This window comes from Mya arenaria, chromosome 9 (assembly GCF_026914265.1).
Source record: "Mya arenaria isolate MELC-2E11 chromosome 9, ASM2691426v1".
Lineage (NCBI taxonomy): Eukaryota > Metazoa > Mollusca > Bivalvia > Myida > Myidae > Mya > Mya arenaria.
In genome coordinates this window covers 9,995,497-10,018,802 of record NC_069130.1, presented here as the reverse complement: position 1 = coordinate 10,018,802, position 23,306 = coordinate 9,995,497, and positions in this window count along the sequence as shown.

Below are 23,306 nucleotides of genomic sequence, written 5' to 3'. Positions count from 1 at the left end.
TCATCAATGTACCAATTGCTTGTTTGACTGGCCCTTGATTCAAAGGGTTCTATTGAAAGAGTAAGAATACTTGCAAACGAGCTCAAAAAAACAATGTTGTACGTCTTACAAATCGACCGACGCCATGAAGTTTCTGATCTTTGCAGTGAAACATACTGTCAGGCAATGCGCAGTCGAACAATACCTTTTGAGTTTATAATATATCCTGTATGCCTTATATACGTCTGTACCTTCGATTTCGTGTTTCTAATATTCGTGTTTGTCATCTTTTCGTGTTTACCTTTTATTTTTGTCTTCTTTCAGGTTTTGACTGCCCTTTATAACTGTCTGGACTTTATAATGTGTCTTCATTCGAATCACGTCTATCTTGTATTCGTGTCTGCCTTCGAATCACGTCTATCTTGTATTATGTCTGCCTTCTGTCGGTGGCTGTCTTTTATTCTTGCAGATAAAACGTTTCATAACGGGAATGTTGATCTCTTTAACTCCTTCTAGTTTCCAAATATAGACATGTCATCAGCTTAATGGTATTTTATTGTTCAATTATAGATTGAGGCTGTGTTCTTTCCTGACTTAACCTTTATTTGTACAAAATACTTAAAAGAAATATACACCTCGTCCTATGCCTACCGTAGAAAACCTGCCGTTATTAGCATCTTTGTATGTTGCAAATTAGATTGTCTTGTCTGTCCATATTAATGAGAATTTATGTTACCCATATATTTTTATGACAATAACTGCGCTCATAGTAGATAGTTTTCCCAAGATTTCTATTGTATAATTAAAAATGATCCTTATTGTTTTATCGTTTTGACGTAGTAATTCAAAATAGGAAATGAAAATAAGAAATTTGTATCGATAAAGGATCAAAGTCAAAATGCAAAAATTATGAAAAGCATTGTAAAACTCAAGTCATTTACCACTTTGTTCTTGAAGGAAAATACATGGTTAAAGCGTAGACAGGATAATCAAACTGTTTGTGAAAAACTGTGACAAAAAGTTTTACTTTTTGAATTCAGGAAAAGTATTTTCACTCAATTCTCTAATCCAATAGACTTTTACATGAGAGTTATTTCCCATGCTTTACTGTGTTCTCATGTAGCATTTTTAAGAGATCTACTAATTTCCTCTTGTAAGCATCCTTGACCGTATCCAGAAATATATTATATTTCACACTTTACCTGTTGTCCCATTTATAAAAATGTACGCGACAGGGATGAACAATAGGATTTGACAAGCATAACTTTCTCACCTGACATTTGGCACTTGATACTGACACATCTCTTGCCAGAATGCCTTGCAGCTCATATTGAAAATATGCTTTTCTTCAATTCCAGATGCCAATTCAAATTCCAGTTAATAGAATGTAAATTAAATGCTTAATATTATTTTTTTCATATAGCAAAATGGTTTAACGACTTTCCGTGACACAAGGTCCTAAAACGATTTGAAACGAACGATTAACTAAAGTCCAGAAAAAACAAGCATGTATGGTAAATATGGTAATATATGCAAACAGGCTGCAAAAAGTGTAAATATTATAATATTATTAATTAGGTGATTTCATATGGCCTAGTTATTTGTCCGAGGTTAGCTGTATTTGCCTCAGCCCGAAACACAGGAAACTGATATTAGCCGAGTTTTGTTGATATTGGCCGAGTTTGGTCGATATAGAGCGAGTTCTGGCATATATTGTCTTCAATTGTCTGGTATTGGTACCGCAATTGTCTCTGTATATCGTCAAATACGTAATAGTTAATTAATAATATAAGATTCCTTATCTCCATACGATATTCATGCTAAATTGGGGTGGAAGGGAGGCGGTGGAAAAATAAAAATGTATTAGGTTCACGCGATGTTCATTCGCGGAAGACAAAGAATCAATGGTATATGATATTCATTGGCTATGTAAAGCATGTGATGAATGTCAGGCAATTTGATTGTCTAGCGCTGTCTTGGAAATCTAGACAGATACTTTCAGTTCGACAACACGAAAAATAACCAAACCAATATTCGTTCCACTATCAAGCTACATAAATTCTTATATGTACCGTTTTTTTAATTGTATTGATATAAATACTACAACAAGTGTTATAGTCGAAACCGCAAACAAAACCCACATTTTATGCCATGTAAAAAATTGGAATGCAATAAAATCAGGGTTTGATAATATTAAATGTATATTGAATAGTTTCGTACACATTTTTTATTTACCACCTGGGAGAAATTCTTAATTGCTGCACCTCTGTATGCAGCTATCTCTCCAACAGTGCCATTAAACCGGCTTTATGTTTAAACTTTTTGCTACTGAGCTTGTTTTTGTAGCTTTTTCCGTAATTATTGAGCGCAGAATTGTTACCAAAAACACATTTTGTTGATAGACTAATCAAGCTCGTGCTCTGTAATTTATTATGATGTATATTTCAAATTAGATTCACGCTGACTATGTGTTACTACGTTATGTCTTGGAGTGTATTTAACGTCGTACGTATTTGTTAATCACAATACACTATATCGCTTAAGTCTATAAACACTGTTTAGTAATGTTTCCAGACTCTGTGGTAATTCGGCAATGTGAACCAAACGTTTTTGTTTTATCCTGGTGCCTTTTCGATGTTCCAAATTACTGTAAAGATACAAGCTGTGGATGTGTTGAAGAGGAGGCCAGAATACGCACAGAAAACCCACTCTCATAAAATAACTCAAATACGCCCAGGCCGGAAATCCAGCCAAGGACACCTTGGTGAGAGGCGAGTGCGATTTCCATTACACTAACTATGTAAATGTTCATGTTTTTCCTTAATATCCAAAATGTAATAGAACGCCTCGATTTCCATAATTATACCATTTGAAACAAGAATTTTCAATTTTTATTTTGAACTCAATAGAACACAAAATATCATCAGTGAGAGCTTTGTGAATAGAGATTAATACGACACTATACTAAAACTGGACAATGATAAGCCAAGCATCCACTAAATATAATGCTAATTTAACTATGACCTTGTTTCCAATCATATCATACACTCAACTATATGACACACAAAAGCATCAGAACCTGTACTTTGAATATCATGAAGTTTCGTGATCAATAACTGTTTAGGTATAAAATGCACGATTTTGCAAACTAAAACATAACTCTATGTTAACGGCAAGTAACAAAAACACACAAACAACTGCGTTTTGTATATTTCCCTCTAAAAGTTAATATCAGTACCAATTTGTCACACTGTTTGTATACGCACTGAAAGTGTTTAACATAAATTCTATGGAAACGAAATAATCTACCTTTATTGTCTTATGAGGCACAAAAAAACGAACTTTTTTATCTAATTATCTCACTTAAGGACAGTATTTATCTCGTTTCATTTTTATTCTTAAGCCTTTCGTGCAGACAGAACATTTCTAAATACGGTTAATGGCTGGCTTCATGTGTTAAAGGCTCTTATTTTTCTATTATAACTGTCGTGCAATGTGTTTATTCTCTTTTTTGCAGTGTTCTTGTATTATTCTTGGCACTGAGGCCGTTATAAATATTATAACGTATTCTCTGCGAGACTTTCTAAATAGCATTTCCCTTGCTTTGAAAATTATTTTCGATACAAGATACAAAGATTAGCCCAGTTACCATGGACCTTGATTTACAAGGAGTTTTCTGTGCTGAACATTTATGAATGTACACTTATTGCGTTTTTATACCCTCTTGAAGTTTTACACTTTAATCGAAATTAAGAAATGCATTAAAGTAACATTTGAAAGGCAAAATTGTAAATATTTCTCTCTTTTTTGTGTGAATGGACATTTGTCATTGATAATAATCCAGTAATAATTCATCTGTTAATATTTCCCAGACAGCATTTCCAACTGTAAATATTACTTGTTTAGGAGCAAACGAAAAAGCGTGAATTGTGCATTCGTAAAATTAAATTATTGTAAACGTGTAAACGGTTCTCTATTTTCAAAAAAAGAAATCTATTTACTGATGAAAATTATGCTTAATCCGCACTTAACTTATAACTTTATTTACTTTACAATAATTGTGAATAAAGATACAACAAAATATAAGTCACTCTCGTTTACACAATGTACCGATACAGTGTGTTATTGTATTGTTGTGGAAGCCAGAATGTGCGAACAAAACAAATTGTCAGGCTTTGTGATCAATAAACGAACTCACATACGCCCAGGCCTGGTCGAACCGAGGACCTTGGTGAGAAGCGAGTGCCTCATCCACTGCACTGTCAGGACTACACTGCATTAAAATATAATTAGGAACGGATGGGATTTTTTCCTCGAGCATACATAAAATAAATATGTAAATGCTGATGTTTACTTCCTAAATATCCAAAATTGAAAACATGTTTATAGTTATACAAACAAGAATGTTCATTTTCGTTTGGAAATCAATATGAAAGAGAATAGATAACAATGCAAACTCAACTGAAAACCTGACAATGTGAAGCCAAGCAGCCACTATTTCAAATTTAACTTTGACTTTGTTTCGAGGCCTAGCTTACAATGAACGTTACGCCACATCAAAAAAACAATATAACCCGTAATAAAAACACTACAACATATCGTTATCAATCATGAGTATGATTTACTCATTTCGTAAATAAAAACATAAATCGACGTTACGAAATACAATTAAAACATGTAAACAACTGCGTTTACTATATTTCACCAAATCAAATATATTTATGCGCTCTTACAATTTGTATCAGCACTTATGTGCCAAACTGTTATTTAAAGCATTGAATGCGTCTTATATAGGTGCTTATGGAAACGATATAAATTCTTCTACCTTTATACAGCGTTTATCTCTTTTCAAACGATTTTAATCCTAAAACATTTCGTGCAGACAAAGCATTTCTAAAAACGAATGTTAAATGCTATTAGATTTCTATTATAACTATGGTACAATGGGTTTATTATAATTATTTTCATGTGTTATTGTATTATCTTCGGTACTGTGTGAGGTCGTAATAAAATGTGATACTTTTTAAAAGCATATCATTTGCTATGAAAAAATAATACAAGATAGAAATGTTTAGCAAAGCTACTATGAGACTTTATGCACAAGGGGTCTACTTGGCTGTAAAAGCTTTGGAAATTCAAAATTTCTGTAAAATGCCACATTGTCCTCGTGAGTGCAACAAAGCATCACAAAATATAAATTATATGTAATTGATCCTATTACTTAAATTCGTAAGCTAAATAGTTATATCTAACACTACCTGAATTTTACATACAGGGAGCAAAATGCAATTTGATAAAATACAAAAGTGTCAAAAAACAGACCATGTACAAACCAATTCGGATGTAGGAAAAATTAAAACAAAAAAAAAATAAAAAAATATTGATATGCCTAATTTCAAATAAATACGTAAGCACAATTCTTATGTTATACTTACAGCTCTGCCTTTATAAAAATAAAAATTATATTGAAATCAATTACAAGTATTAAAGGGGCACACTGTAAGCTAATGCATTTAATAAAATATAAGTGATATTTTGGAGCTTATTTAATTGGGAAATTTGTGGCCACGTAACTATGATTAAGTAAAAACAAACGGCTATTTTTAAGTTAAAGTCAAATGATTTCAACTTAAAAAAGCACTAAAATTAAAATTAATCCATCAAGCTAGATTGTGCCCCTTTAAGCGCAAGTTATGTATAATTTCAATCACAAGGATAGTGAAACCAGTAACTGTACCATATTGTCAAGCTTACCGCGAATAACCAATATGTGAATATGTGAATTAGGTTGTAATTTATTCGCGCGTTAATTATTGCACGGTACTCTTGTTAACCGTCCTTATATGAAATATTATACTTAAAGTATGCAAATAAAAACACTCTCAAAATGGTAAAACAAAATAAGAATAGCAGTCTTGTTTATATACAACAAAAGCATTCACTGTCCACGTTATATATGGCTTATAACGTCAAAACGACATGTTGAGAAAAATGAACACTTATAGATCATCGTAATAAATTGTAAGTACCTTTTTTCATATGTGAACAAAAGGCTCCAGCCGAAAGGCGTTTGGCGAAAAAAACATTGCTGGGCCATTAGTTATAAAGGCTAGCAAAATATCTCGCTAAAGCTTATTTGCATTTGCCCGTTCTAACGTCAGAATGTGTAATGATGGGGAAATGCTCAAACATGGCAATTGATGGATTTCAAAGGATTTCGAAGCTGCAGAAACATCTGCATCATATTCGAATCCATTATTATTATAAGGCACAGTAAGCTCGCCAACTAAGACATTACATACTAAGTCCGAATTTGCCCTGGTGCAATGTTCTAGTTTTAAGTAAGTTTTCTGCCCTGTTATTGTAAGTGGTGGATTCCTGACTTGTGGTCATGTAAATCTGCTACAAGCGAAGTTGTTTTAAGTTTATATATTTTTGGACACTCGACCGTTGCATTATAAGTCAATTGGTACTGTCAACAAACTATTCTTGCTGTATTCAATGCTGTTTTTGTTTTACGGCAATTTATAGTTTGTTATTAATGTTTACCTGTTACTGACTTAAGGCTACATGTGCTCAGTACAGGATTGCTAAATTAAATGTATTTGCTCCTGATTGGCTTGTACATGGACTCGTTTCAAAATGTTTCTGTCTCATGTTTAGATGTTTATTCATGTGTATCTCGATTCTTTTTTCATATTGCAAAAACAAATAACGTAACTATCGCATACAAGTTGGCTCGCTTTTCTAAAAACAACTGAAATGGCAAGCGAAGTTCAAAATATACTTTTATACCGATACAAAGATCGTTTACAGAAATAAAAAACAGCTTAAGTAAAATTAATTATATCAGATTAATAGTTTCAAATATATTTTAACATTTTCTTGTGGTCTCATTAGTAATATGTATGCGATTTATATTGGAAAAACTATAGTTTTTTTGTATGCAGTATTAATTTCTCACCTGACGGCTGACAATTATCGCTGAAACATCTCTTGCCAGAATGTTACCCTTAAAAAGTTAAGACCCCATTGAGAATATTAAAACACAAAATGCTATTTTTAATTTGCAGACGGCAGTAAAGTTGCATATGCAGTTCATAAATTGTGAATGAAAAAGCTATATAATATAAATTGTGTTGTTCCCTTGTTGATGTCGCAAACTCTTTTAAATACTAATCAAACAGGTCTTAGGCTGGCATTCCATATTAGATCGTAATTTTATTAATTTTCAAACTAATGCAATATTGCAATAAGGGAGCATACCATCATTTTCAATTAGAATAATGTAAACGAGGACAGCATTAGATATGCTTGTAAGAAACACCAGCCAATTCTGTATCTCCTCCTATACTGATTTGTCTGATAATTTTTAATTGTATTATTATTACACAAGCAATTTTCTCAAAATGATAATAGGAATAACAATGTTTTAATCTATATACATTAATGCTTTAAATCCTTATAAAATGATGACCTGTCGCCATGTATCATGAATCTACTACAATAATGATCATTTAAACGTTATATACCTCTTTAATAAGCATTTATAATTGAGTGAAAATCATTGGATGTTTAGGGAAAGTCAGGCAACAAATGTATAACAAACAATGTTACAAACCCCCATTTTTAAAAAAAGCCTGTACTATATGGAACTAGTGTCATCAATTGCAAATTCAGTTAAATTACAATATTAAAATGGTCAATTTTCAATTAAAGATGAGGGTTAATATTCACATGGATATTACTTCTCTCATTATGTACTTAATTTCTACATGTACCATTGACCACTTACAGGTCAAGGCTAATGTCATTTCAAGATTAAATACGAAAATACTTCCAAATTGGAGTTTCTTGTATTTTCCTGCATACTTTTCTTTTCTCTGAATATAATTTCAGCACTTTAGTTTGTTTCAAATATTTGTGGCAGTAACGAAAATGTTGCTTTCATCAAAAATATTTTTGATTAAACCTTTCAGACTATTTTCATAAACGGAATTATAACATGCAGAGGTCGTTAAAAGCTTGCTATTGGAGTCGTAAATGCAAAGGGTAACACGCAAAAGTGCAACAGCATGAGATTTATCGTTTTCACAATGTGCTTCATATAAACATACATTATTGAATTCTTCAATATCAAGGTAAATATTTATTTTTTTGATAATTATGTGGTTTACAGATTTTGTTGTAAATAAGCTTTGGGCTATTATCTCCAAATTTATCTTTGTTTAGTTTGATTCACAGTGAAAAGATTAAAATCATTTATGACAGCAACTAGGTGTAATCCCAATACATGTTAACAAAGGTGGTCAAAAAAGGTTGCTGCTGAGATACTATCATATGCTATTGTTACTGTTTCATGTTTCACGTGTGTCTTAAGGAAGAAAGGATCTCTTTTTTATAAGATCGAAATAATCATTTGAATTTTAAAATTCAAATATATACATTACGGACTGTGTTTTTTATAACTTTATTATGTTTGACTAGATTTCTATTCTAAAAGTCATAACATAGAAAAAAATACAGAACATAATTCATTCTATATCATCTCTTTTCCGGTATTAAAAAAATAATTAAAATCAAGTTAATCACAATTGTCTAAACTTTACATCATTCAGCGTTTAACAAACTACGTGTATATATTTGTGTGAATTCCATATTAGCCCATTCAGCCGAAGTTTAATCACTGTATAAGTCAACCCAGTGCTTACCGACTTAGTCTGCAAATAATTTAGTATCATACAATCCCAAACCAAATTAAGCCCAGATTTAATGTGTAAGTGTTTAGCAAGCCATAAATTATTTGTAGCTAAACCTACTGAGTGCCTTCTAAGTGCCAAGAAAATACCATTTTGTCTCTTTTGGACAGGTCGCCAACAAACAATCTTTATGATTGCAATAAAGCCCATTTCATACCTTTCTTATTGCAGAGGGTTTTTGTTTTCAACAGCTCAATACTCTATTGTGGTTTTGGTCAACCCACACATCATTAAAAACCCAGACATGTTCTACCAAGGCCAAAACAGAGTTTATTCAAGCATATTTTGTCCATAACAAACCGTAATCGGCTCAGCAGTCGTCAAAGAATGTTCAATTCTATATTAAATTCATTTTTTCTCGGTTTTGTGTCAAACAACCCTTTAAAGGGATTCTACGCAGCCGATATAGGATTTAATAATGCACATTTTGGTAATTATGATTGTATTACATGTTATGTAGTGTCAAACAAATTCTAAATAGGTTATATCCAAGTCAATTTAGTTAATCCCATTAAAGATCCAATAAAACTCATATATTGTTAAGCGTACCGCTGGAAGGTTCTGTAACATCCAACCATGCACCAATAACAATATGCAGCTTTAATTAGGCATACCCAGTACCGAAAAAGACCACAATTTAATTTTCATAAATTCCATTCATAATCAAACAAATCCACAAACAGGTCTAGTAAAACCTTCTCAATGCAAAATAGATCACCTAAACAAACGCATGTGAACTATTGTTTAGACTACACAGTGCCATAACGACAACATGTTGGCAACATTTAGCTCATTAAGAGCCAATCGAACGCATGTGCAACTTTAATTAGGCAGCTAAATTCCAAATAAACTACATGCTGCCAACCCAACCTTTAATATTCTCAGTGCTAAACAGTCTGCATGTTGCCAACCATAAAGACAATTTAGAGCCGAAAACTTCTAATTTGTAGAAACTCCTAGACGTAAAAACTACTAAATTTATAAATTCAAATAACTTATGTTGCAGCAATAACATGTAATACTTTCCAAAGAAATACCATATAATTTTAGAGATGCGCTTAAATCAAAGTATTCTAAAAGTATATTGATTAGTTTATTACGCTTTATAATGTACAAACCGCAGTTGTAGTGATTCGGCAACAGAGTGAAACAGGATCAATTTGCATTTTCATTTTACTGACCGTTCCAAGGCGGTACCTAACATTCCTTGATAAACATACTTAGTTTGTTTATATACACTCTGTTGTTTATGGAGTTTTGTGCTGTTGTTTCATGTTTCTTGTTTGTGATTTCTTTTGTTTTGTGCTCTATGTCTTTGGCGTTTACCGAGTGCCATTAAACGGGGTTTATGTTTAAACTTTTGGTTACTCAGCTTGTTTCTGTAGTTTTTTGCATCAATACCGGTTATTGCTTTTTATCGTCTGCCTCTTGCCTGTCTTCCTCGATCAGTCATTCGGTCGTCGTATGCATGTTAACCGCCGGCAAGTAATTGACATGTTATGTTTCGGCAAATAAACTTCAACCCGGATTTAGGAAAATAATATATAAGTTACAATGGCGACTGTATTCTAAGCATTAGGTATAGTGCTTGTTTACATTAATGCTAGTTATTATCATATTGTTTACTTCAAGAAACCATATGAAACAGAGGTATCTTCTTTCAACAACACTAAGTACGTTCATAAATGCATGGACATATTGAGTCTATTTGCAGATTTAATATATGGCTTTCTGGTTCAATTTTATTTCTTTGAATAATGCGTCTAGCCTTAGCAATGCATCAAAGTATCATTTGAAAAGATAAATCTTAATATTTTTCTTATATGCGTGAATAGACATTTGCCATTTATGAAATTCAGGTAATAATTCATATCTAAATATTTCCCTGAGGGCATTTCATACCATAAAAATCATTTGGGCATACCACCAGCATTAATGATAGATTCGTTTAATGATACCATTGTCATCTCCTAAACAACCCTGTCCATAGACACAAGGCCAAGGGTCAAACAAGAATGAAGTATAAATACAAACGTTTAAACATCACATTCACAAATACAAACACCACACAAACAAACCACACACGCGTCAGTGAATACATAAGTTCAAGAGGGCCTTGAACTAGTTTGTATGACCATAACCCCAAAATTGTATCAACACTTATCAATAATTACAAAATTAAAAAAAGCATTACTTAAAACAATGAGGAATGGTGGAAACATATAAACTGATAAAGCAATTTCAAGTTCTGTAAGCCCAAAATTAAACTATAGCCTTTATTGAAGTTATAACATAGACTCCACAAAAGACACGTCACATATAAAAACGAACACATATTACGAACAGAATGATTGCAGTTATCAATAAATATTAGGGTCTAAATACTCATTTTCTGCCATCGAGATTATCAAACAACGTTAACGCAAGTAGGGAGACGTACAAAACTATTTTTTGTTATTTTTTCCATGTAGCTTATAACAAACAGCATTCAGTTTGTTATATCAATGTCTGTTTTCATATCCAACAATTGAAGTACAGAACGGCGTATTGAACAAACCGTGTAACGTAACTGACGTTTTACCGACCCGTATCAGCATGGTAACATATGTTGAGTTCATTCTTTTACATATTGATGTATATGTAAGTGTTGTTGTTTTTTATATCACCTTACCACACAATTACAAATTCTTTAAAAAACGTTTTTTATTTCCGAAAGAAAGCTTTTGGAATGTATTTAATTCCTGATTTGTGCTAATGCTCGAGAAATTGCACTTAATTATTAAAGGGACAAGACTTCTTACTTCTTCATTTACCAAACTGTCTTAAGGTCAGTGTTTGTTAATCTGGCATGCAGAAATAGAAATGCTAAAAACGTGTGTCTTGCTCTTATATTTCAAATATTGCTGTTGTACAATGTGTGTTTTTCTTTTTTCAATGTTCTTGTATGATTTTGGCACTGAATGAGGCGGTTAAGAACACAATAAGGAAGATACACTGAGAGACTAACATATATTTACCATATTTTTTGATACTCAAATAAGATACAAAACTCAATTCACAAGGGATTTACTGGACTTCGTATTTTTTCGATGCGCTAAAACATATTTTCAGTGTTTACGCGACAATGAAATTAAGATTAAGGTATTAAGACTCACAAAGTATGAATATTGCTGAAAACCATAACGTTACCATCAACTCCAATACATAAATACATACTGTTATATTTAACAGGGAAGAAATTGCAGTCTTGTTTTAAATATTAACTCTTCAAGGTAAGACCAAAATGAATATCAAATGTGAACAAAGTGTCTTTTTCAACGCTAAAATTTCATCACTAGTTCAATTTAAAGATCGAGTCTTAACACGTTTTTGTTTAAATGTGAACGACAATGCTCTGCGAGTATTTGCCGAAAGGCGTTGGTAGCGCTATTCAAATTTGAATGACTGCAGGCTTCGATTTACACATTTCAATTAATTTCAGTGTCTGCAAGTTATTGTTTTGAGTTTGTTCATAAAAGTCAGTTTCAACTCAGTTATTAATAAAATAATACATTAATAAGAAATGTATAAGGAATTTCACTGTAGAACCGAATGGCTTCGTATGTGCCATAAAATAGATTACATCATAAGAATAAGTATAACGTTATGTTTTATAAATATTGACGAGCGGATTATGTGTTCTTCAAGGTTTTCTCTTCGCCTACAAATTCGCTTATATGCAATGATAAGTTCCGACGATGATGATTTTCTGCGAATTACTTCGGAAATGCTAAAGAAAAGCAAAATGACCGACTTCAAATGTTTTTTTCTTTGCAAGCGGAAATATAGGTATCATTGCATTTATCAACATCATTATTCCGTAGCACAGAGCGACCTAGCTAAATATGACATTTTAGACATCCACAAATAATGGTCATTTCCAAAAAAAATCAAAATGTATCAATATTATCAAATCTAAAGTTATAGGCATCATCAAAGCCAGCATCAACTTGAGAATAATGTAGAGTAAAGCAAAAACTAGCATAGAAACTGATAAAGTTCATTTAAGGTACTCAACGACCATTACGAAAAATCACCTTCAAACGATCGAAGTAAGCTGGAGGAACTGTGCTTAGTAAAGTTATATTAATGCTGTTTAATATTCTTCTAGATATAAAACGAAATGTCATTAGTGCGTTTTCTACTGCTGGTTTTGTTCTCCATCCCATTTAATATCGAATGGACATAATTAAAGTTATGAAATTTTGACTAGTACGCACGTACTGGCATTCTTCTCCGTAAAAAGTCTTTTGTAATGATAGGAATTATGAAAAGACAGACCATCCCAAGAACGACAGACAACACTGAGACACTAATGAATGAGGTCTCTCATTGTTGAAAGTCAATATAAAACGAGGACTGAAGCAGGTAGGTGACCGTATTTCCGTCTCTCATGTTCGATTACCGCTCCCAAAAGGTATTTAATGTGATACATTTGATAAAGATTGAATGTTTTCCCGAGGTTACCACATTCAATATACATTCTTTTCAATCACGTGAAAATCAGAACGGGTAATTGTCACCTGCATTCACTGCTATTGATATATAAAAGGCTGCGTATTATGTTCCAGCTAGATATAATTATAGACTAATATTGATATCAGACTTTTTGGAAAACATTTATTTTCAAATACAATGACTTTAAACAATAGGTCCACTGTCTGTATGATATAAAGGAAATGCTAAATATGTCATATTGCGTGATGTAACCCAATTTGGGCTTTCTATCCCTAGAAGGTAATGAATGGCAATTACTTGGTTTAAGTGAATGGCACAACTTCCATTCGTATATGTATAGCCGAGTCTCGCGATAAGAGAGCAATCGAGACCCCACAGGGTATAACAATGTTATGAAAAAGCCGATGAAAAAATGTCACGTCAAATTACTGGCTAAGATGAAATTAACCTAACCATCCATTTTACTTCTGGATACATTGCTTTGGTAATAGACTAGTCTAGTAAGACATGATCATCTTTTGTTGTACATAACAAAAATGAAAAGGGCAAGTGTACCGTTTGAGGAAACTTGAGAAAAGCGACAGGCATGGTCTGCTGGGAAATTTTCATTATTATTTTGTTTCAATTTCATTTATGTTCACATTTTAAAAGTTTTCTTGTTTTGTAAGTATAACGTTAATCAGAAAAACTGAGTCTTAAATTGGTAATTCTCAATGCTTGGATATCACCTATTTCTTTGATATTTAATCCCAAAAAGCAGATACATAGGGGATACCATGATAGGACGCGTTTCTGGTGACCTGTACCACGTCGTGTTCGGTGTGTTAACATGTATCCGTCGAAACTGCAGGTTCGTGATATATAATGCTTACGATGGACCAGCGAATTATTAAACAAGATGTGCACAGGCCGAATGTTAATGGTCAATCGTCCAAAAAGGAAACAAAAGCTGTTGTATGACGCCAAAGAATAGCAGTTATCATCAGACAATAATGATTAACAATATCAATTGGAGTTGTTTGCGTGATGTTGGATGAATTTGAATTGCAATGCGCTTTCATATGCAAACTTTATTTTATCATATATAGCCTAATGGTAGAGTTTGCAAAAGGTGTGATTTGTCGCGGGAAAGTTATCCCCAGCCCTGACACACGGAAAAAAGTGGCTAGAAATATTACCAGTTATTTCTGCAACTGGCGATAGTTTCTTAAAAGTTCATACTGAAATACAAAGAAAACATGTAAGCATCTATTATGACGCAAAACAGCTAGACGAAATAAGCAGTTGACTGACGCTTAACAAAGCTTTTTATTTGTATGCATCCTATATTGATTGTTGTGTTGTCATTTTTCTACATCCGAATTATGTTTCTTCGACGTTTTTTACTGCATGTAGTCCAAAACATTTAATTTCCGCAGAGTGTTTTATTTTTTATTAAAAAAAACAAGTGTTGAAAACCGAGCCAGGAAAAGCATATTTTTGTTGGAAAACTGACAGAGGACAATTGCAGTTGATATTTATTTTTGTAAAAAATAGCGAAATCTTATACAATCAATAAGTTCTGCGTTTTGATCCGGAAGGTTGTATTGAACTAAGTCGATTATGCAGAATCTGATTTCTCGAAATGCCAATTAGCCAATTAGCCAAATCGGTAAAAACAATATTCGAGTTTATATTTAGCATTAGTTTAATCGTATTATATTGTAAAGAATTAACACACGTGATATACATATTTTCGACAAACAATATTATTGTACAATTGACATTATTAGGTGTTTGATTTGCTATGTCCTGAGCTGCTGCATTTGGTCAAGTCATACATCGTCGTCGCTCGTTGCTACAAAACAGGATGTGAAATGTAGACTGAAATATATGCGCTAACGTCTCAAAATATTACACTCTTTCAGACCACGATTACATTAAACGCTACTATTAACAGACGAATTGCAATGCCTCCACGAAATCAAAATTCCAGACATTGACTTGTTTCATTATATGGCCAAATATATCAACTTTTTGTACCAAACCAAAAGAATGCCACTTTGAACAGAGAAAAATGAATGCAACGATAAATATGATTGTCCTAAAAAGAATTCAAAATTTAAAATTTCCATTATTTTTTTCAAGTAATATTACCGTTCATCATCTGTTTATCAAGGTAAGTATTGGTCTAATGCGAATTTTACATTCAATCGATTAGTAAAATAATGTAAAGAGCAACGCAAAGATTTTTTTCACTTTCAGTTTCACTTTTAAACCGATTAATATCCAGCTAATATATGTCTTTGGTAGTGTATGTCTTTTAGCCAAGATACATTAAAAATCGCTTAGAATAAGATGACTCAATTAAATCTTACAAACATGGACATGAATTTATTAGTTTGTTTAAATCCAATCAATATACCCAGGTTGTGGAACTATTTACATGTATTCGAAATTTCAAAAAAGCTTTAATTGAAATGTTAACTGTTTCCAAATCGAACCTTCCAGCTTCTATTTTACGAATATGTTATCAATAAATATCAAAAGATAAAAGAAATGTATGCTCTGACGTTTGTCTTCTCATTTTTGTCCTTACCATTAAAAAATTTATGAAAAAAACTAAAATAAATCGCATGCTATCCAACCTAAATGACATTAAGATCAAATTCGATATAGATATGATTCAATTTTACTTCACGTAATTGACTTCATAGACATGTCTAGTCTTGGAAATGCATCGAACTAAAACGGTTCATATTCATCTCAATGACATATGTATGCAATTTACACTTAAAACGTAGTAATACACACTAGACTAGCTAGATTTACATTACGACGCGATGCTATGATTGATTACGCCATATGAAAAGTGTCAAACTGATCGCTCATGTGTCATATACTAGTTTAGATACAACATCTACTGTTCTTATTTTCAAGTCGTTTGGACACAAATAGAACAAATTGATGTATTACTCAACCACCCCCATTTTAGTGCTGATCTCATTTTTATCTAGCAGACAAAGCATATCTTATGACGGATGTTTTCCGATCTCATATTTCCACTAAATCGCAATGTTTTCCAAAGTGTTGCCCCAAGCTGTTTCTGTTTGTTTTCCTGATAATAAAACTACAACATCAAATAAATTTTAAAGAAGGTTGAAGAATACATACAACCTATGTTTGCCCAAGACCACGTGGTTACATTCAGAAAGGAAAACGCGTCAGAAGCACAAATTATACTGCAATAACAAGTCAAGGTGCAGGCAAGTCATACTCACCTCTGTTTATTACAGAACTCAAAAAACGTAAGTTTCAATTTATGATATTTGTATTCCAAAAATAGCTCCACATGAAAATATTGTTTGTATTGCATTTGCATTGATATATAATTTGAGAGAAGTGCAATACCATTTATAATCCGGAGAGTCGTAGCTTATATCAGAATTATATGCCAAACCTCTTTACTTTACAGTAACTGTGTTATCTTTAGAAGCGGAGTATCAATCACCATGGAAATTTAGTGTTTTGTTTATATGTGCTTTTTTCGCTCTTTGAATGTTAATATTCGTAAATAATAATAATAACAAAAATAATAATTGTTATCATAATAATAATAAATTGAAGTTTCAAAACGAGTTATTTGAATTAATAAGTTCAACTTGCTGTGCTGTTAAGTATATTAGTTCATAAAATGTTTAAGGTTCCTAATAGTAACGTCCTTAGGCTTTACTTAATTATTTAAATTACTAAGCGATTTACTTGCAGCGTAGTTAAATGTTACTGTAGAGTTTTAAAATATGTTCTAACAACCCACATCACATTTCAAAACAATAAAAACATACGTTCTAATATTGACAACTTTTATTCCAAATTTTCATTTTAATATTGTGTTCATATTTTGCAGTAAAATAATTTATGCTACCTACCGTGTTTTAAGGGATACGGTACATGACTCAATAACTATCAGGGAATGAATCCTGTTATCGGTTGAATATAATTTCTTTTTTGTAATTAACAATGTCATGTCTTATCTGTTTGACACTTTCAAAAATAATTTACATTTTATAACAGATAAATTATAACAGATAAATTTTCGTTTTGGCTTTTGGCTACTGATCCAAAAACCTAGTCTTTGCGCGGTTTTAAAAGAACGTAAAATGTGCATCGCAAACATCAAGTTTTCAACCACTGTTCGGTGATATATGGGGAAAATAGTGTATGTAACTGTTTTATATCAGAGTTTTGCGATAATGTTCATAATTTCTTACTCTAAAAATATTTCTCAATCTTATTATCTAAATCAAGTGCCTGCTCATTAATTTTAAGCCGGCGTATACCGATGAAGCTACTAGATAAGATTGATATTTTATGAATTTAATTTCAGAATTTGTCCCTATTTTTTTTCATTGTATTATCAATTAATGCAGGTTATTTGCAAACTAAGTGAAACAGGCTAAATACAAAACGCCGGTAGTTGCCATTTTATTGTTTGACTCTAGCCGGTTGGCGTAAATATTCGTATGCAGCCGCAATTAAATGGCACAGAATACGTGGTTAAATGGTAAATAAACTTAAACACGGCATAATCTGTATGCATATTAAAGTAACATTGATGTCTGAATTCATAGAAATAAAGATATTCCATTTTAGATATTCAAGATTTATTCTAAGGCAACTTTCATTATTTATTGTATTGTTTACTTTCCTTAAATAAGTGCGTTCGTGAATGCATGGATTGGTTCAATCTATTTCCAGATGGAATGTACGGCTTTCTGACTCAATTTATTTCCTTGATGGATATGTCTAGCCTAAGAAATGCATCAGAGTTTGAAATGCAAAACTGTTAATATTTCTCTTATTTGTGTGAAAAGACATTTGTCATTGATAATAATCAAGTAATAATTTATCTGTAAATATTTCCCTGAAAGCATTTCTGTTATCTGTAGATATCACTTGTTGATGGGCATAAGGAATGTTTCGATATTGTATTGTACGGACGAAAACATACAATAACATGCTTTATTCACAATAAACTTTAAGCTTGAATTATTTTACAACGACTGTGAAGAGAGTTATATTTATTTCTGTTTTGTCACTCGCGTTGGTACGCCAGACCTGGAACCGAACCCGGGAAGCCTTGGCGAGAAGCGAGTGCGTTAACCAATGCGCTTACTGGCAAACCCTTTGAGTTCATATAAATGTATCTCAGTTCAGTTTGTTTATTTTCGAACAAACATAAAGTAATCATTAAAGAACTGATGTTGACCTATTAACTACCCAAAGTTGGGGTTGTTCGCCAACAATTAGAAAATTATAAAGATAATCAGAATCCCAGTCAGTCGATATGAAATTTTACAAAACAGTTTGTTCATTTTTCGTTTGGAAATAAACATGCAACAAAGTGTCATGAATGAGAGATTCATGAATAGAGAACAATGCAATAATGAGTGGATAGTGGGTCAGACGTTGGAAGTAAAAACTGTATCAACTCTTGAACGTCCTGCAGGTTAGCCTTTATCGACACGCTGCTGACGGCAAGAACGGCTTTGGATGGAAAAGTCAAATACTTTTGAAGGGTGAATATACTAAATATTTAGACAACTTAACTATTACTGAGGTACTGCTTCAATCCTCTTCAAAGGGAACCAGACACATGCTGTGCCAGGGAAATCTAGTGGGCAACCAGCCGGTAGTACCCCAACAGACAAGTAACCTTCCAATGTACAGACAGACGCTGTGATAACCAGTGGAAGCCAGTGTGTAAGGGCAAATCAACTGGCAGTTCAGGATTGAGTTTTTACCAAAGAAAACAATAAGGTAATAATATAATAGAGATAGCAGGAAAAAGCGAAGCAGCGACGAAATCAAATTTGACTATGACCTTGTTACGAGGCCTAATATACTCTCAGCCAAAGACAAATCGCATCAGTAAAACAAACGTGTTTTACGAACTGAAAAAGAAATATCAATACAATTAATGTTGGGGATCTTAATTACACATTTTTGCCCAACAACAAAAAATAACGTTTGTGACATGTTACACTAAGGTGTTCTTGTTTTTTGTATTACATTCTTTGTTTGTTATGAAAAAATTATATCCAGTTTATAATATGCCTATCAATTCCTTTCTGATATACATCCGTGAAAATACAACACGGCTTAATGAACAAACCGTTTCACCCTTCTGTCGGTTTCCACAACCGTATCCAAATAGTATCATGTGTTGAGTGCTGCCTTTAATTACTGATGTATATTGTTATATATGTATTAAGCGATTTGTTTTTATTGAATATTAACTTACCATGCAATAACATATTCTTTTTCGAACGTACTGTATTTCCTAAATAAATTGCCAATTTATTCAATTTCTGATTTGTTCTTAAGCTCAAGCAAATTCACTAAATTATTAAAAGGAATAGACACCAGATGATATCATTGCAAGAAGAAAACGAATATTGTCAAAAAGACATTAAATTTATATGTTTGTGTACAGCGCATTGATTCTTACTCACTGATGTATCCCATCGTTTACTACACATGGTTCTTTCGCCGTTTTTGTGTAGTTTTCCATGTTGAACTTATGTTTGTCTACTACATAAATCCCTTAAAAAATTGTTAAAATAACAGGACTGTTTTAATCATATAGTATATCTTTTCCAATATATAATCTTTGCACATTCAACAATTACTACAAAACAGTAGTATTTGCAATATGCTGGGATACTCAGCTGAGACAGCGACAATATTATTATTTTGATCATGTAAAATGATGTTTTATCATAACGGTAACGCTAGTAAATCTTTGAATGACGTTAGGCTTGGGTATACAAAATTCAATTAATTCCAGTGTCTGCCAGATACTGCTTTGAGTGGGTTCATAAAAGACAATGCAATAATTCAATTTAAACTTTTTTTAAAAATAATATACTTATAAGGATTGAATACGGAACATCGCTGTAAAATTGCATGGCTTCGTATGTGTCATCAAGTGGATTCAATCATAAAAAAATATATATAACGCTGTGTTATATAAATATTGAGAGGAATATCTGTTCTTAAAGTAATTATGTACGTCTACAATGTCGCCTTTATGCAATGATACGTTCTAACTTGATGACTGTCTGCGAAATACTTCGGAAATACTCAAGACAAGCAATTGACCGACTTCAGATGTATTCGACAATAGCTATACCTTTCAATCATGTGAATATCAGACCTGGTAATTGTCACATGCATTCATTGCTATAGATAAGTAAATGGATGCAGATTATGTTCCGGCTCGATATAATCAGATACTTATATGCATATTGGACTTTTGAAAAACATTGATTATCAAATATAATGACTTAAAACAATATGGCCATTGTATGTATGATCTATAGGACACTTATGCTAAAAATAACAAATTCCGTGATGTAACCCAATTTAGGCTTACTATTCCAAGAAGACACAAAATGTCAATTACATGGTGTGAGTATGTGACATAACTTCCATTCGTATATAAATGACCGAGTCTCCTGAATAGATAGCAATCGAAGCCCCACGAGGATTACAATGCTTCGAAAAGTTGATGAAGAAAATGCCACGGCAAATTATTAGCTCAGATAATATTAACCCAGCCGTCTGTTTTTCGTCTTGATACACGGCTTTGGAAAAAGATATTAGACATGATCATCCTTTGTTCTAGACAACAAATGAAAAGGGCAGGTGTACCGTAGGAGGAAACTTGAGAAAAGCGACAGGCACAGTCTGCTGGGTTGGTTTCATAATCATTTTGTTTCAGTTCCATATATGTATACATTTTAAAAGTATTTTTGTTTTATAAATATAACATGTTAAGTTTTAATAAATTTTATACTAAATTTGGTAAATCTAAATGTATCTAGAAAACCGTCATTTGGAAATAACTTTCTTAAATTGGTAATTCCTAATGTTTGGATGTGTTGTTTTTCTTTGATTTGTTATCCCAAAGCGCAGGTTCAAAATTATTATGTTGTTGCAGGGTTGTATGTTTCCTCGTCACAAAATTAAATACCATTGATGTTCATTTTTAAAGAAGCCGCGACAAACAAATATATGCAAGACGAACAGAGTACATCCTTACATTATGGCAGATAGACGCTTTTTAAATGAAATAATAAAGTGATAATGTACCTGCGCGCGGAATTGATGCCGTTTCTTAACAAACTCCATAAAAGGGGGCTAATTTAAATGCTTATTTATTATGAAATTGTGACACATTTAAAATCTGCTTTGTAATACATATGCATTTAATTTATGTTCAGCGAATTGATACAAACATGTAATCGTTTATTTGTACGCATTTTGTATACTGTCTTTTTATGCACTCGTATATATGCAAAGGATGACAATCTCGGCATGATAAGAAATGAGCTGAATATTTAAAGCAATTATGAATGCTAATGTCAGAAAACATATAGGAAAATGACATTAGCTATTGTCAACGCCCTCTGGCATCGGCCCTAGGTTGAGATTTAGAGGAATTCGATTTTCTGGAGTAATTACGTGGTAGTCAATGAACATGAAGGAGCAACGCATTATTTATCATGATGTGGAAAGGCTGAATTTAAATGGCCAATCGTCTCAACTAGAAAACGTTGTTCAAACAAGATACTGAGATAAGGGTAAACATAATGTGTAGATTAAAGGAAATCAGTGTAAATCCACATCGCCTTTAAACTTAAATTTGACATAAATGAATTATTCTCGTACATGCCATCGAAGAATAAAGCATTGATAGAATTATTAAGAAACATGTGGCAACACACCATTAGCGTTTTGTCATTTAACGAGTCATTGCTCCTTTAGATAACATGTCAAAAAGGCAAGTTCGAATGTTATTTTTTTTAATTTGCTCAAACATCATGTCTAATGGAAAACGATAGAAAATAACAACTATAATAAAAGTAGCTATTGCAGTGAAATCCTTTATTTTAGATATATATTGATACAATAGCAAGTATAAAACAATTGGTAAATGTGTAATTTAAAGTTAAACATATATTATAGAGTTATTTCTTTTAACTTCCAACATTCTGTAAATTGCAGTCAGTATTGGAGTTGTCTTATGATAAGGCAATCATATTAATTTCGAGTTGAAATTTGCTTTCATATGCAACCTTTATTTTAGCATCCATCATATAAAGCCTAATGGTAGAACGTCCACATCAGGTGTGATATGTCCAGGGAATGTAATCATCATCCGTGACAGACGGAAAAAGAGGTAAGGAATAGTACAAGTTGTTTCTGCAACTGGTAATAGTTGTTAAAAGACAAAGAAAACATGTAAGCATCTATTATGATGTGAAACAGCTAGACGAAAGAAAAAAGTTCACCGATGCTTAACAACGCTTCTTTATTGTTTTATCCTATATGTATTGTTTTTTGTCATTTTTTTTTCATCCAAAGTATGCTTCTTTGACGTTTTTACTGTTTGAAGTCCAAAACATTTCATTTCCACATATGTCCTCTGCATATCATTATTTTTAAAGTGATGAAAAGCCGAGATAGGAAAAGCATATTTTGTTGGAAAACCGACAAAAGGGAATTGCAGTGGATATTTTTTTTCTTAAGAAACTAACAAATTCTAATACAATCATTAAGATCTGCGTTTTTCAACCAGGAGATTGCATCCAACAAGAGTCGCTTGATGCAGAATCTGATTCGTCAAAACCCCAACTAGCTTTCAAATCGGTAAACATTATTCGAGTTTGCATAAAGCATTATTATTTAGTTGGCAAGATTTTTAATTTTCCGGTAGAGCAGTGGATACCTACAATAAGTCTCAAATATTGCACTTCAGTCTATTAAATGCAAATTTGGTCTTCTATGTTCATGAAAATTTATATTGGACAAGTTAGGGGGAGAATTTCCAGACGCCAATAATATTTCACATAGGGTTATTTAGGCAATGTGAATAAAAATTATATATGTTTCATGGTGTTCGCATAAATGGCACTTCAACTGTTTAAAATATAACGTTTCTGTTTAAAAATTCCGAAAAGGGAGTTTGATGTAGCCGTCAGGCCATTGTTATCGTCAACGGCTTTGATGTATGAGCATACATGT